We start from the raw sequence: 17,320 nt of genomic DNA on the forward strand, positions 1-17,320 counted from the left end.
CCCATGCCCACCTTGTACACAAAGGTCAATAAACCAGGCTGTCACCCACCCCGTGACACCCTCGTGTCCTCCCAATGAAGCAGGTTGTCACCCTCTTGCCCTGCCAGTACACTGCTGGGCATTGCAGCGGCTCGGAAAGGGCAAGAGAAGGGGAAGGGGAAAGGGAAGGAGAAGGAGAAGGAGAAGGAGAAGGAGAAGGAGAAGGAGAAGGAGAAGGGGAAAGGGGAGAAGGAGAAGGGGAAGGGAAGGGAAGGGGAAGGAGAAGAGAGAAGAGAGAAGGAGAAGGGGAAGGGGAAGGGGAAAGGAAGAGAGAGGAGAAGGAGAAGGAGAGGAGAAGGAGAAGGAGAAGGAGAAGGAGAAGGGGAAGGGGAAGGGGAAGGGGAGAAGGAGAAGGAGAAGGAGAAGGAGAAGGAGAAGGAGAAGGAGAGGGGGTCGATTTTGTTGTGCAACAAGCGCTGTTCTCATTGCAGCAAACCCCAGTGCACGAACAGGCTGGCGCTGCCACATGGCCGGGCACAGCTCTGCGGTGTCCCTGCCCCTGCCATCACCTACCTCAGCTCCGGGAAGGCCAGGGAAGCTCTGCGTCACCTCCCTCCCATGGCAGCCTGTTTGCACAACTCCTCTGGCTGGGATCAAGTCGGAGCCCGCCCGTGCCCGCTCCGCTGCCGGTGCTGCGGGAGCGCTGCCACGGCCGGAGCCGCCCCACGCGAGCCGGGATCACCGCGGCACCTGCGGCTTTAACCCTGCTGGGCTCGTAATCCCAGAGCAAAGGCAGCCGTGCGAGCGGCCACGGCTCGGGAAGGTGCTGAGTTCAGCGCCCCGAAGCAGAGGGAGGAGGTTCTGCGCGTCACGGGCATTGCACAAGCCCGAAGCTCCCCAAGAGCTCCCCGGGAGCCGCTCCCTGGCAGAGGAACCCGGGGAGCAGCGGGAGCGCTGGGCTGGAACTGCCTTCTGCTGACTAATGGTGGCCCGGCAGCGTTATTCACACCCACAGCACCCGGCCGTGCTGAGACACTGCTGCTCTTTGACCCAGCTGTGGACTCACAAGGATTCCCCTGCTCCTTCCCCTGTGGTTAATAATCCCTTTGGAAGAATGGAAAAACGGTGCTGCTGAATCACCAGCTCGTGCCTCGCTGGGTGTGCGTGGTGCCACCAGGCTCTGAGTGTGTCCCTGTGACAGGCAGCAGTCACCCTTTGTCTGCGGGGTTGGTCTTGGAGTCCTCTCCTTGCTCTGGATCAACCATTGCTGTGTGGCCAGGGCTGGTCCCTGCCCTTAGCCAGGCAGACGCTGAGGCCAGGGAGGTGTTTCTGTCCCTGCAGTCACTCCCTGTGCATTCTGGCTGCTGCTGGTGCTGGGAAAGGGAGCGCTGGTGTCAGTGCAGATGGGCCTGGCCCTTCTGGCCAAATCAGCCAGCCTCCTTCAGCCCTGCCTAGCCAAGACCCTTCTGCAGGGGCAGGAGAGACCCTTCCCACCCAAGCCTGGCCCTGAAGGTCTCTGCAGGCTGATCCAAACTTGACAGCCCCCACCAGTGGACAAATCTCTATTGGGTGTCCCATCTCCAGCTTCCTGCGCTGGGAGGTCTCTCCAGGATTACAGTTCTGAGGCAAGCAAGCTACAGGTTGTCACCACCAAAAATTGTCCCAGCTCTGCCAAAAATCCCAAGGGCAGGGCCCACCAGAGACTGGCAACAGAGAGTCAAGTTGGGGTCAGAGAGTTGTCCAGCCCTGGCACAGGCTGCCCAGGGCAGTGGTGAAGTCCCCAGTCCTGCAGAGATTTAGCAGGCATGTGGATGTGGCACCCGGGGACATGGGTTAGAGGTGGCCTTGGCTGGACTGGATGATCTTAGAGAGCTTTTGCAACCTTGATGATCTCATGATTGTGTGAAAAAGCAACTCAGCTCCAGCACTGCTGCTCCACAGGGAACAGTTGTCCCTCCCTGCAGCACGGAATAGGAGCTGGTGGCTGATCAAATGCAGCTTGAGCATCTGGCTGGTGCTGTGTGTCACTGCCCTGCAGGCACCTGAGCCACTGCTGAGTGACCTCAGCCCTGCTGGAGAATCCCTGCAGAAGGCCAGAGATGCATCCCTGCACCCTCAGAGCCACATCTGACCTGGAGGACAGAGCTGTCCACAAAAACCACCAGAACAGAAAAATCTGGAGACCTCATACAACGCCCCCCTGCTTCCAGGAAAACTTCCTAAAACTTCCCTCCCACAGCCATGGAAACTCCCCTCTCCATCCCCCTCTCTGCAAAATAAAGATAACAGACTGAGGACATGTTTCAAAACAGAGCTGATTTCATTTTTCCCCCTGGTTTTTCTTTCAAGGAAAAACTTCTCTCAAAAATGACAGATTTTTGTCAAACACTTCACTCATGACAAATTGGCATTGTCATGGAGGAGAGCGCTCGGCTGGGAGTTTCAGAGGCACTTTGGGAACCTCCATCTGCTCCTCCCGAGCTAAAATCCAACAGTGCTGAGGTTGGAGGACGTAATGTGTGAGGCAAGGATTAATTAACATCGATCTGGCTCCAAAACCAGAGGCACGGAGAGTAATTTTCATTGAGGAACTTGGCACCATTTAGCACCTCCTCCTCCTCCTCCAGTGCTGCTGGAGTATTTTAAGCTCCTGAAAATCACACGTGCATCACCAAGAGTTTTTGCAGTTATTAATGAAAGCCTCAATAGAGAGAAAAATCTGATTTTTTTTGTTAGCTCCCTAGCCAGGCCATACACACCATTTTTCCCTTCTTTAAAGCAGCACTGCAAAAGCCATTTTAAAGAGGAAAAAAAGCAACAGGGAAAGGGCAAACATTATCATGTTGGTCCTAATCTCATTTGGTACAACTTCCTGAGCACATCGCAGTTACTTCTATTGTGTTTTTTAATTTTATCATGAGGATTATATTTATCATCACAGACATTTTATGCCTAACTTCTGGGCTCTTTACAATATTTTCATTCAAATGCTAAAAGGCTGTAATGAGTCTAAGATAATGGCCCGCAAATATAAATGACACAGATCAGAATAGGGGGAAATTGGTTAAAAAGGAAAACAAATAGAAATTATCCATCCTAATTTGCATTCAGAGATGGTAACTGGGGGAAAAAAAATTGATGTATTATGGAGAGGGAGGTTTCACCTGAACCCAACAGAACCTGCTGTGCTTCTGCAACATCTGGATCCAGCTGCAAATGTCAGTGACTCCTCCCTGCCCTCCCCAGCTTCACCAGCACTAACGAGGGAGGGATGGCACAGACAGCTGCAGGTTTGTGGCCCTGCAGGGACAGGGTGGGCATGGATCAGCAAAACCTGAGTTCCCCGAGAGCTCTGAACCGCTGAACCCCACCAGAATCAATATTTTCCTTTTTAAAACAATGCTGGGGGGAAAAGCACATCTCATATAGATTCAGTGTTATTCTGGGTTTTACATTATTCATTGAACCTCATCCCATGTCATGCTGCAGTGAATATATTACCATATATGATGATACAAAAATTACATGACTCCTGCAAATACCCGATAAAGTGTCAGGCTGGGCTGCTAAAGGAGCTGCAATTGCTCATTAGCAACGTGTAATTAACACTGCCACACGTTGGGGCTGAGCCAGCGCCAGTACAGGGAAAGAGAAGGAAAATAATAATAATAATAATAATAATAATAATAATAATAATAATAATAATAATAATAATAATAATAATAGAAAGATAGTCGTAAATCAGACAACAACAAGCCCCAGAGCTGCATGGTGGGTCTCAAACTTTGGGAAACATTTTCTTGTTGAAGCCTTAAAATAATAATAATAATAATAATAATAATAATAATAATAATAATAATAATAATAATAACAACAATTATTATTATTATTATTATTATTATTATTATTATTATTATTATTATTATTATTATTATTTTTATTATTATTATTATTATTATTATTTTTATAATAATATAGGCAACAGCAAACCCCAGGGCTGTGTGGTGGGTCTCAAACTCTGGGAAACATTTTCTTGTTGAAGCCTTATCTCCCCCTCAGCATATCCAGGAATGTCACTGCAAGAGCCACCGTGTCCCCAGAGCCTCCCAGCTCTGCAGGGATCATGGGGGCACTTGGAGGGAACAGGCTGCATGCAGAGAAATATCAGGGGAAATGGGAAGTCTGTCGGGACAGCTCAATGATTTATCCCTGTGTATAAATGTGCTGCTGTTTCTGAAAATGGCTTTGCAGCCTCAATGCCACCTGTGATTCCAATGGGGCTGGAGGTGGGCAGCTCCACTCTGATATTGGCCACTATCTTTATACTCAACTATTATTGCCTTTTAAAAAAATTTTTAAGCTGCCCTGGAACTTTCACAGAGTTTCTAATGCTCTGTCTTCATCAACCACTCCAGCTACATATAAATAAATAAAATTACCTTAGGGAATTCAGTACAGAAAACAGGTCTTTATGACACCCACACGACCTGCTGCATTCACCAACACAACCAAAACTCACCCAAACCCCATTTCTTTACACCCAAAACCTGACTCTCACTTGGCACAAGGCTTGTGCACGTGCATAGGCTCCAAGTGATGCTACAGCCCAATTTTTGGTTGCTTGCAGGAACTGCAAAGACAACAAAAAAGTGGGAATAAAGCCTGGCTGGGGTGGCTGGGATTTGTGAGGCAGGTTAGGAAAGCCCAAGGGGCTGCATGGATCAATGACCCCTGAGCCTGGACAGATCCCATTCCCCTCCTGTCACTGTGTGTATCAACAGAATATTTATAAATCAATTGAAAGCAATTAATCAGCTAGAGAAAGATAAGGGATAATGAAGAAAAGAGATTAGCTGGTGATGCGCGAACAGGGCTCCTCTGGGGAGGAACTGCTGTGGTTGGAAGCCTCCTCTGCAAAGCCTATTAGCTCCACTTAAAAAAGAAATTTAAAAGAAGCAACCTGAATAATTAAAAGGAAGAGTTAATGGTTCATGCTAACAGCTTCTAAAAACCTGCAGCAGCCTTGTTTGTTAACCAGGGGGACCTGCAGATAAACCCCAGCTCCAGGGCTGCAGCTGCAGCCCCACAACCATTCCTGCATGGAGCCCAACATTCCTGCATGCCCTGGCAGGGGGGAGCCAGGGAGGCTCACCTGGACCTGCTGGGCTCACCTGGGTGACCAACCCTGAGAGCTGAGCTATGAACAACAGCAGAGAAACCACCCCAGGATGTGAGGAGAAGCCTCCAGTGGTGTAAATCCCAATATTGGCCACCCAGTGTATCCCATGGTAACCTTCCAATCACCAACCCGCTCCTTGTTGGCTAAGCCAGGACTAAATATAGAGCTTTGTTGGTTGCCAGCTGAAGAATTAACATCTGGACAGGGAAGTCACCATTTCTGCCATTTTCTGTAAATTTTCCTACTGATTTTTCCACCCTAATCCCTCCACACCAAATTCTGGGGAGGGGCAGGACCAGCAGCATTTTCCTTGGCTGTATTCTGGGGGTGAAATAATAATTTATTTCACCCCCAGAAGATGCCAGCACCAGGGCTGGGCATCCAGCCCACACCACCATGATGGTGCCGCTAAGAACTGGGTGCTTTTGGCCAAAATATCTTTCTGAAGCTGCCACTTCATTTTTGAGGAGAATCCAAAAATGCGCCACCCCCCAGCTGTGACATCCTGGGGATGTCTGTGAGGAGCTTTCCCAAATTTATTGGGAAATTTGCAGCCTCTTCCAGGGCTATGGGATCCCACCTGAGAGCTGGCATCCTAATCAGGAAGCCCCAGCAATTCAGAGCACTAAACACAGCATTTCAGTGCAAGTCTTGCCTTTTCCAAGTAGTACTGAACAAAATTGCCAGCTCAGAGCTGGAGCTCATGGTTTTGGTTTTTTTTCAGAGGAGGAGGGTAAATATCTCCCCACCTTCCTCACCAACCTGTGCAAGGCAGCAATTTAACCTTCAAGGCAGAGCTCACACTCATTTTGTAACAGCCCTTATCTACAGGTTAGGGCCAGAGTAGCTCCACTGGGGACAATCTATAACAGATAAAAATAACTGCACTGCAGCACAGGCACGAGCAGCTTCCTCCCTGCCTACCCATTCATGGCAGCTGAGGGGCTGAGAGCAGCAAAACCCCCAGGTTCTGGTGCTTTGGGGCTGATGTTGATTTAACAGGAGGAAATCCACAGGCTGAGCCCACACTGGGCTCTCCAGGTGCCCCAGAGCATCCTGCTCCCACCCCACTGCCCTTCACCCAGAGCCCTGTTTCAAAACCTTATTTTTCCCCTCTTATTGTTAATATTTTTTTAAAAATAAATGAAATAAACTTGAAGGTTTTCCAAGTGCCTAAGCATCAGGAGGGATAATATTTTACTTACCTGTTATGCACCACTTAATGAACTTCTAATCTGTGCTTATTAAAAATTTTCACTGCAAAGTTTATTCCACCCTGCCAGGAGGTTCAGGTCACACCTGGAGGTTTTAAACCACTTTTTTTCCACTAAACTGTTGCTACCACACTGAATTTCACAGCACACCTGACTGTGATGAAACAAATAAAATAAATCTTATAAAATCCTATAAAATCACAGAGTGGTTTGGGTTGGAAGGGACTTTAAAGCTCATCTACTTCCACCCCTGCCATGGGCAGGAACACCTTCCACTATCCCAGTTTGCTCCAAGCTCTCTCTGGGTAAAAAAACCCCAAACTGACCCCAAATCAGAACTGGAAATGAGATTTTTCAGTCTGAAAAGGAAGAGGCAAATGCTAACCAGTACCAGAAATATCTTGTTTTTCTGAATATGCACAGTATTGCTGGATGGGAGTGTGGCAATGGGGGGTGTAATGCTGCCCCATCTATTTTACACACGTTCCCAAAGGCAGGAAAAACCATTTAAAGCTGAGAGGGCTGCACTGGGTGCCTGCCTGGAATTAAACACCACACTAGGCAGCAAAGTTAATAAAAGTGACAGCCTTTTATTCATCTGGGCTTGTGCTGCAGTGCTTGGAGGCAGCAGGGAGCTGCTCTTATGGAGTTATCAGGGCACTGCACCAGGCAGACCTGGGGCTGGGAGAATAAAATAAATTAAAAAAAATTATTTTATTTAAAAATATAAAATAAAATAAAATAAAATAAAATAAAATAAAATAAAATAAAATAAAACATAGGGCTGGAAGAATAGAATAAATAAAAATATTTTATTAAAAAAATAAAGTAAAATAAAGTAAAATAAAATAAAATAAAATAAAATAAAATAAAACCTGGGGCTGGGAGAATAGAATAAATTAAAAAATTTATTAAAAAATAAAGTAAAATAAAATAAAATAAAATAAAACCTGCGGCTAGGAGAATAGAATAAATTTTTTAAAAATTATTTTATTTAAAAATAATAAAATAAAGTAAAATAAAATAAATAAAATGTGGGGCTGGGAGAGTAGAATAAATTTAAAAAATACTTTATTTTAAAAATATAAAATAAAATAAAATAAAATAAAATAAAATAAAATAAAATAAAATAAAATAAAATAAAACAAAACCTGGGGCTGGGAGAATAGAATAAATGAAAAAAAAATTTATTTTATTTAAAAAAATAAATAAAATGAAATAAATAAAACCAAAGGGGCAGCAGAAGGCATGAAGCTGTATATCAAAGGCAACAGCACAAACCCAAGTTCTGGCAACATCAGGGTGGGGACATGTGGGGCTGCATCCCTGTGGAATGAACTCAACACTCTGTGGATCAACTCTTGTTAGGGTGGGAAAAACATCCCAGAGGAGGTGTGAGGATGCACTGAAACCCAGCTAAGCAGACAGAAAACAAATCAAATGTTTTATTTCCAGCCAGATGAAACAAACCAGTTCTGCTTCCTGGGGGAAACCATTCTCTGTTCTGTCTGGAGAGCCCAGAGAAGTGGAGCAGAGCAATTCCTGCAGCAGCAAAGCAGCAGGTGAGTGAGCAGGGAGCAGCTGAGAACATCCAGCTCCCAGAAAACACCACCCCAGTGACCCCAGCTGCTGCACTGGGGGTGGGAATAGGGGTTGAATGATCAATTTGATTTTTAAGCTGCACTAAATGCCTTCCCAAGCTCCTCAGGAACACCCAGTGCTGCTTTAAGGTCACAGGGGGTACCAACCCTTCCAAGCCCTGTTTTTCAGAATCCCAGAAGGGTTTGGGATGAGAGAAACCTAAAAGCTCATCCTGTTCCACCCCCTGCCATTTTTAAAACCACTTTTTTCCCACTAAAATGTTACCAACACACTGAATATCACAGCACACCTGACTGTGATAAAACCAATATACCCATGCCCATAAAATCACAGAGTGCTTTGGGCTGGAAGGGACTTTAAAGCTCATCTTGATTCAATTCCTGCCATGGCAGGGACACCTTCCACTATCCCAGGGTGCTCCAAGCCCTGTCCAGCCTGGCCTTGGACACTTCCAGGGATCCAGAGGCTGCTCTGGGCACTCTGGAAAGTTCCTGCCACTCCTGCATGGGGACAGCAGGCAGGGCACAGTGACACTGCCATGAGGAGGGATCCTGGCACCAACACATCCTTGGTATTCCCAAAATAATCCAAGGATAAACACAGGGCAGCAGGGAGGGAGGTGGGGCAGGAGTAAAGAGGAAGAGAAGGGAGAGAAAAGGAGTAAAGGGGAAGAGAAGGGAGAGGAGAGGAGTAAAGAGAAAGAGAAGGGCACAAGGTACAGCACAGAGTGAGGCAGGAACACAGAAATCCATACCTGATACTGAGCATCTTTTACCTTTTGAGTACACCAGGTATCTGAGGAAAGATTTGAGGTAAACCTGTTGCAAATGTGAATGAAAACCCCAATTTTTAGCTAACCCAGGATGTTTTTTTTAGGGAGCAGTAGCAGTTGCTGCCCTGATGGAGCAGGAATGGGGCACAGGGGTGACCCCAGCATTTCCTGCAGCACAGGGAGCAGCCAGGGTGGGATTGGGCTGATGAAGTAAAACCCCAGAAGGGAAGATGGGCTGGTGGCTCTGCAAGCACTGCCAGAATATTTCAGGGAGCAGCTGTGCCTTACCAAAACCATGGAGAACCATCCCAGCTCCCAGCCTGATCCCAGCCCTCTGCACAGGGCAGCTCCCAGGCCAGGTAATGATTGCATCTGGATTCTTCTTTCCTTTTTTCTCTTCCCAAACTTTATTTTTAAACTCAGACTCATGAAATTCTCATAAATAAATTGCCATGACCGGTACAGAAATGACTCTTGCATTTCCCCCATTTCCCCCCATGTGCTGCACAAGGCTCAGCAAGCAAAGCTGACAGCAGGAGCCCTTATCCCTTCCACGTGTACTTCATAACCCAAACCATGATTTTCAAATAGCCAGAGCTGGAAAATGAAAATAAGCCATACATGATCCTAAGAGACAGGTAGCCAAGAAGCAATTGTATTAACTCAAAGCTAAATATGATCAAGAGTAATAATTCAAGTATGGGTTTTCAGTGTGGTACTTGAGGAAGACAAAAAAGATGTTATTTCCTGCTATTTATTCACATAAAGGTTCTGCAGTCATCCACCTTTGCTACACTGCCCTCACAGGACCTCTCCCAAGCTGTGCCCAGCACTGGGCATTTTCCCAGAAAAAACATTGTTGTACTGAATAAATGAGGCCAATAATAACAAAAAAAATACCCAAAGCAATGGGGGGATTTGGAGGAGATAAAAAAAAAGCCACAGGCAAATGCAATTCTTTCTACTTAGTGCAAGCAGCAGTGTGTGGGACTAGGATGGGAGAAGGGGCACCCAAATGACTCCAGGATTAGGTTTATAAGTGGGAAAATTAAAGAAATAACGAATCATTCACACACTAGACACCCACTACCCCCACACACACTGCTGAGCACACCCAAAAGATTTCAAAAACTCAAAATTCTTCAAAACTCTTTTTAACTTGGTAAACCAGGGATTTTGAAATAAATAATCCAGCTGTTTTGTGCTGGGACAGGATGCTGGCCAAGCCCCCTCTCTCAGAGGCTGCCTGTGAGATTAGAAGAAAAAGTATCTAAAATGCAGGGTGAAAGGGTCTCCATTTCAATATTTCTAAATGTAAAAGTCTCAGCAATGCCTTAAATAATTCAGAACCTTTAGGAGAGGCACAGCCCCACATTGAGCCACTTTTGGTAGCTGCTCTTTTCACCAGTTTCCCCCCTGCTACACCACAAAAATGATGGAAAAAATCCCTTTATTTTCTTAAGGGAGATTCACCCTCGCACCACAGTCCCCACAGGAGTACAAATATTTGATGCAATCAGAAAGAAAACAAAACAGTCCCGAAATGACAACTGAGAGGGAAACAATCTGGGAAGTTTTAACCTTCAAAATCTGTCTCTTAATTCTGGTTGTGATTCCTGCAGGCGAGGGAGGAGGAAGAAAACACAGAGTGGTGTCTGCTCCTGCCTTCCAAAGGCAACTTGAAATGGGATTTTAGGAGAACATGACTAGGCCAGAGTTAATGCTATTAAAATTCAAAGTGCAGAGAGAGCTGATAATCCCAGCTGGTTCCTGGGACAAGAATCCGATTGTGCAGCACACAGAGGTTTGGTGCTGCTGGCTGATATTGATTTGATTTGATTTTATTGGAAGGGGGAAAAAAAAAAAAAAGGGAGAAGGATCAGGAAGGAAACCCTGAGCTCTTCAGCAGCATCAGCCCAGCTCAGCGAGCAGAAAGGAAACTGCTGGCAAACTGAACTGAAAAATGTAAAAAAACCCCAGAGATTTGGAGACAAAGTGATCCCCTGGGCTGTGGGAGCTGCCCAGGCATGGATGGGTCTGGAGAGCTGAGCAGCAGCAGAGGCACAGCCTGGAGCAGGCACAGGGCAGAGAGGAGGGGATGCAGCTGCAGAGCAGCCCCAGAGCATCCCCAGCAAGACATGAACACAAAATAATTCAATAATTCCCTGAGACCTGCAGCACTGCCCTGGGAGCTTTGGAGAGCTGGAATCCCAAACTTGGTCATGATCCTGTGCACCTTCATTTCCTGCACACTTCAGCCAGGCTCTGCATCTGCAGGAGCCACTGAGGGACCACTTAAGAGGGAACAAGTGGAAATGCAGTCACTGTATTTACACACACAGAGTATTTTGATTTTTAATTATTTTTTTTTTAAGCACACGGCCAAATACTGCCTTGATTTTGTACCAATTAATCCTCCAGCCAGAGATTTTCTTCTGTTCTTCAGCCACTTGCAAAATCCTCCCAAAAGATTGCTGGGGGTTATAGAGGAATTATGTTGGTTAGTGAGCCAGTTATTATCCCTCTGATAAGAGGAGCTGATCTGGGCAGAGAGGCATTGGCTCCACACTATTTGCAAGGAAAAATTAAAGCAGAGATAGTGGCAGGTTTGCTCAGCTCCTGCCTTATCTCCAAAGCACGGCAGAGATATAACTTGATCCAGTTCTGGCCAGGGAAGGAAAGCAGGGCTCCAGGGGAATTCAGCAAAGGCAGTTTTTCCAGGCTCTAACACTGCAGAGAAAATCAAAATACAGCAGCAGAGGTGTCCAGGAGAACCTGAATTCTGGGAGTTTTGGGAACAGACACCTGGGAATTGGGTGTGCTGTGAGTCAGGTTTATGATATGGTGAAATGCACCCATAAACCTGTGAGGTGTCATAAATTCCCTTCCTTAGTGGATGCAATCAAGCTGGGCAGGCAGCCCTGAGGGGAGGGCTGGGAGCACCAGGTGCCCTCCAGAGGAATCCTGACAGCATGCCAAGCAGCATCTCCAGAGCAAAATGTGTCCAAAAGAAACTTTGCTCTGCCTTCAGAGCCAGAAATAGGGCAGGACTGGATGTCATCTGTGATGCTTTGCACCTTGTTGCACTTGGGAGCCACTGGGAAATGATTTGCAATTGAGGAAAGTTGTTTTTTTTAAACTTTTATAGCATTTTATTTTTAGATTTGGGGTCACCAATGAAGTCCCCTGGAGGCATTCACTGCCCTGAGCCTGGTGTGAGAGGGCAGCAGCACACAAAGCTCTCCTCAGCTTTGAGGAGATGGGGATGTGGTGCAGGACAATGAGGTTTGTCCCAAAGCCAGCTTTTCTCTGGGAATTGCAGCTTTGGGAGCAGGGTTCTCTCCACCTTCCTTAGGAACTGTCATTATTTGGGCTCATTTATACCTTAAAAGGGGGTTTCTAAGCCTTCATCACTCTGCAACAGCAGCACAAGCAGATTTACATGCAGGAATCTCTCTCCAAATGTACTCCAGGGAGGAAAAGGATATCCTTAGGGAGATAACAATATTTTAAGGGGCTGGGTTTTTAATTTGAAGATATATTTTAATCCAAATTGTCTGGAGCCAAGGACCAGACAAATGGCATTTGCTCCAGCCACTTCTCATGGTCTCTGCCATCTCAGCAGAGGAAGGGAAGAGCAGCAGATCAAAAAAGCCATGTGGAGAAAATAATGAGTTTGGATTTTATTGGTGGCACAAGGCACAACACAGAGTGAGGCAGGAACACAGAAATCCATACCTGATACTGAGTTTCTTTTACCTCTTACTGGGCTTTTGAGTACACCAGGTATTTGGGGAAAGATACAGGTAAACCCCAAGGAAATGTGAATGAAAACCCCAGTTTTTAGCAAACCCAGGAGGTTTTTTTTTAGGGAGCAGTAACAGCTGCTGCATCTTCCCATGGTAAATGCCAGGGAGCTGAGCCTGCCCAAGGACAGGGAATGTGGCATCCACAATTTCTGAAAAATCCCTTTGCCCAGGATTTTCCTGCTGGGAAGCTGCGAATCCTCAGAGAAAAAGGAAAACAAATTCTTATCTCATTTGCTTCTCCTGTGTTGTGCTCACATGTGGAATGTGTCTGGACATTGTTTATCCAACAGGTGATTGTTTCATTGGTTTCATGTGAATTATTTTGACTTATTGGCCAACCATGGTCCAGCTGTGTCAGGACTCTGGAAAGAGTCACAAGTTTATTATTATTATCTTTTTAGCCTTCTGTAAATATCCTTTCTGTATTTCTGTATTCTTTAGTATAGTTTAGTATTCTTTTATAGAATATAGTATTATAAAATAATAAATTAGCCTTCTGAGAACATGGAGTCAGATCCATCATTCCTTCCTCTGCAATGCAAACACAATAAGGGAACTTCATGGTCCTCACTGCAAGACATTCAACATCCCAGAAACAAGCCCCAGGAAGATCTGAGGAGCTGGGGAATGCTCCATCTAACTGGATTAAGCTCCAAAATCATCTCTGGAGATGCAGAAAAGCAGCCAGGGCACTACAGCTGCATGCACAGATCTGATTCCTCGCCGTGCAACAGACCCCTGGCATTTATCTCTGCTGCCCAAAGATCTGCTGGAGCCCTGAGGATCTCACCATGAATCAGCATCAGCCAGGGCTCTGCTCACTCTGCTCTGCCCCCTCATCACAGCATTAATTCCCTCCCTACCAAAAAAAAAAAAAACCTGGAGCAAAACCCGGAGTGAGAAGCAGCATTTCAGTCCCAGGCTCTGCAGCTCTGACATCTCCCATGGAAGGGAGGAATTTCCCTCCCAGTGAACAGTGGGTGATACATTCCTTGGCAGCCTGCTACCATTAGCAAACACAATCTGTATTTCTGCCTGCCTCATTTGTTTGCCAAGTGCATTGGAAAGGAATATTTTATCCACTGCCAGATAAAACCCACAAGCGACCGTGCCCAGGGTTCTGCTGCAGGTATCGAGGTTTGTTCCTGCAAAAGGACCTCCACAAACCCCACCTGCATCAAATCCATCACACAGGGGGCTGAGAGGGGCAAGGAGGTGGCATCCCAGCCCCTCTCCTGGCCTGGGATAAAAGGTGGGAGGAATAAGGGGGAAATTGGCTGCACTAGAGCAGGGTTAAAGAGCTCCTGCTGGATTTGGGATGGAGAAGAGGAAAAACCCTCCCAGGCTGAGCTGCTACCTGTGCTGCAGCCTCAGTGAGTGCTGGTCCCTGCAGCTCTGGCCCAAGCTCAGCTCAGCTCTGTAAACCTGGGTTTAAACCAAGCTGCTTTCAGCTCACGCCCCAGTTCCTTTGCCTAGGGTATAATTTAAACAAAACTCCCTGAAAATGCCCAAAGCAGACATTTGTGGTTCCACAAGTGTTTTTTTTTTTTTCTCCCCTTGGTGATCTGCACATCAAACACATGAAAAAACAGACAGAGGAAAGGGCTTGTTTGAGTTATTTTCTCTTTCCTCTGACCCAGCTCTCACAGCTGAGCCTTTCCTGCACCCCCAGTGCAGCAGAAGCAAAATTCTGAACACACATGGGAAGAGATCCTGGGAAAGGGGAGCAGCCAGCTCACAAAGTCCTCTCATCCAGCCTCAGTAAGCTTAAAAAGCCTTTTTTTTTTCCTCCCCCCATGATTTTAATTTAATTTTTTTCCCCATTTCCTGCTTGTATTCTGCTCCTCCAGCTGGAACATGCTCCACACAAAACTCCAAACCTGCACAGGGGTTATTCCTATGGGAAAGCAGCTCCAGTGCCTGCCTGGAGCCCCAGCAAGGGAAGAAGCACAGCCAGGACACCACACACTGCCAACACCAGGTCCCTGAGCCCTTACTGTGAGACTCCCCCTCCCCAGCAGCCCCACAGCCAGACTAAAACCACCAACCTGCATCTGGGAAGCTCCCAAATCCCACTGGCAATTTCCACAGCCATCCAGTTCCATCTTCCCTTTCCAGAGCAACCTTTCCCCCTCTTTACTTGGCTTTCAAGTTCAGTTGAAGACATTAACCTAATTACAGCTATTTCTGGCATCATTTTTGTCTCCTTCTCACTCCCCCTGCATTCAGTCCAGGTCAATTTTGCAGCTTATCCCAAAAATTCCTGCTTGTTTGGGATTTTTTTTTTTTGCAACAGTTCCACTTCAGCCAAAAGGGAGGAGAAAAGGAGATGCTGTAGGGGAGTGAGAATAAATGGAAAAAGCTGTGCCAAGGGTGGCAGAAGGAGAAAAAACCCATTATTTTAAATTAAGAATTAAGAATACATCCGCTCCCAGGATGCTGCTTGAGCTGAGGATGGGGTGGTTCTGGAAAAGGGTGGCAGCCATGGAGCAGCTCAGGTAATTTGGGGGACCCAGAGAATGACCCCCATTTCACCCCTGCAAGCTGCAGGCCTGGAGGTGCTGTAGAGCTGGGTGCACTTTCAGCAGCTCCTTAAGATCTCAGTTTAAGCAGGATTTTCAGAGCACCAAAGCTCTTTAGGTGCCTAAATCCCACTGAGAGTCCCTTTGAACGCTGCCACCTTCTTAAATTCTGGTGGGTTTAGTGTCATGAAACACCCAAACACCCCAGGCACACATCCCAGGGCTGGGGAGCTGCTGAGCACCACCAGCCCCACCCAGCTCTGCAACGTCCAAACCCAGGACATCCCTCTGGACCTGCTGGAACCCAGGACATCCCTCTGGAGAAGTTGGAACCCAAGACATCCCTCTGGAGAAGATGGAACCCAGGACATCCCTCTGGACCTGTTGGACCCCAGGACATCCCTCTGGAGAAGCTGGAACCAGGACATCCCTCTGGACCTGCTGGAACCCAGGACATCCCTCTGGAGAAGCTGGAACCCAGGACATCCCTCTGGAGAAGTCAGAACCCAGGACATCCCTCTGGAGAAGTTGGAACCCAGGACATCCCTCTGGACCTGTTGGAACCCAGGACATCCCTCTGGAGAAGTTGGAACCCAGGACATTGCTCTGGACCTGTTGGAACCCAGGACATTGCTCTGGACCTGCTGGAACCCAGGACATTGCTCTGGACCTGTTGGAACCCAGGACATTGCTCTGGACCTGTTGGAACCCAGGACATCCCTCTGGAGAAGTTGGAACCCAGGACATTGCTCTGGACCTGTTGGAACCCAGGACATTGCTCTGGACCTGCTGGAACCCAGGACATTGCTCTGGACCTGCTGGAACCCAGGACATTGCTCTGGACCTGCTGGAACCCAGGACATTGCTCTGGACCTGTTGGAACCCAGGACATTGCTCTGGCTGCCCTGGAGGACTCCAGACCCTGGCAGGGGCTCAGAGACCTTGGCACAGAGTCAGACACCTGTGCCTTTGATTTTAGCCCATGGAAACAATTCCCAACCTTGTGCCAAGAGTTACAAGCCACAAGAGTTTGAGTAGAGTGATAGTGAATTTGTCACAGGGTGAAAAAGTAGAATTTTGGGGGTTCAAGAGGCAAGATGGAGGAATCTGGGCTTGTCCTGTCCTTCTTCTCCTTGTCCTCCACCTTCTGCTGTGATGGTGGCACTTTTGGGTTGGTTTAGAGTAGAGACAGACTGTCTAACATGGGTGATAGGTATTGGAAAATCATTTTAAATAAAGTACAGGTAGTTCTTAGTATAAAAAGCCGACACCACCCCAAGGGCAGGGACTGTGCCATGAACTGACCTGCTGGGCAGATCTCAGCAGGTCAGAGAAAGAATGGAACAGATAAGAGAAAATAAACAACCTTGAAAAGCAGAGCCAATGAATCTTCTTTGGTCGTGGGGCTGGGAAAAAAGAGACTTAAATACCTTGGGGTCATCTTGACCTCAGAGCCCCCAGCACTGCAATTCATGGAATATGTGGGCAGGGAATCCCCATTTGGGCACCTCCAACTTGTTCCACCTCCAACCCTTTCCTGTCTGACCTGGGAGTTCAGGTTTCTCCTTTTCCCCCTCCTGCTCTATCTGGATGAGCACGGGGTGAAGCAGAGATCCCTGCCTACAAACCCTCTTGGAAATGGTTGTACAACAGCCCCCCTGCATTTCCTCCTGTCCCACACAGCCCTGTCCTGGTGGAGGATGAGCCTTGGAACCAAGAGACAATCACAGGGCAGATGTGGCAGCACCCAGACCAGGGATGGAGCCACAGCTCCTTGGAGCTGCTCAGTGCTCCAGCTGTGGGTGCTGCCAAAATCCCCAAGCAAACAAACCCTCAGCCCAAATTTGGGGTGGTTTTTACCTTTCTGAGGCTGCAGGGACAGGGGATGCAGCTGCCAGCAGTGCTCTTGGGGCTGCAGACCCTCCCAGTTTCTTTCCTGCATTCTCAAGCCATTTGAGCTCCATGAACCTCTGTGATAGTGCAGGGAAGGAACGTGCCAAGGCATGTGTTTGGCTTCTATCATGTCAAATACATTTTAATTGGTGATAATTCCTGCCTGCCTGGTATATCCAGGTGAAAATGAACCCTGCGTGCTCCTCTCTGCTCTCTCTGCAGGTTAATGTTCCTCAGGCAAGCTGGTATTAAAACCAAGGGGTTGGAGCAGTGGGAATAAAAAAAAAAATCAGCTTTTAAAGGGCAGCTCTCCCAAAACCATCATGAGATGTTTAAACTTAGTTCCAATT

Source organism: Agelaius phoeniceus, unplaced genomic scaffold, assembly GCF_051311805.1.
Source record: "Agelaius phoeniceus isolate bAgePho1 unplaced genomic scaffold, bAgePho1.hap1 Scaffold_360, whole genome shotgun sequence".
Taxonomy (NCBI): Eukaryota; Metazoa; Chordata; class Aves; order Passeriformes; family Icteridae; genus Agelaius; species Agelaius phoeniceus.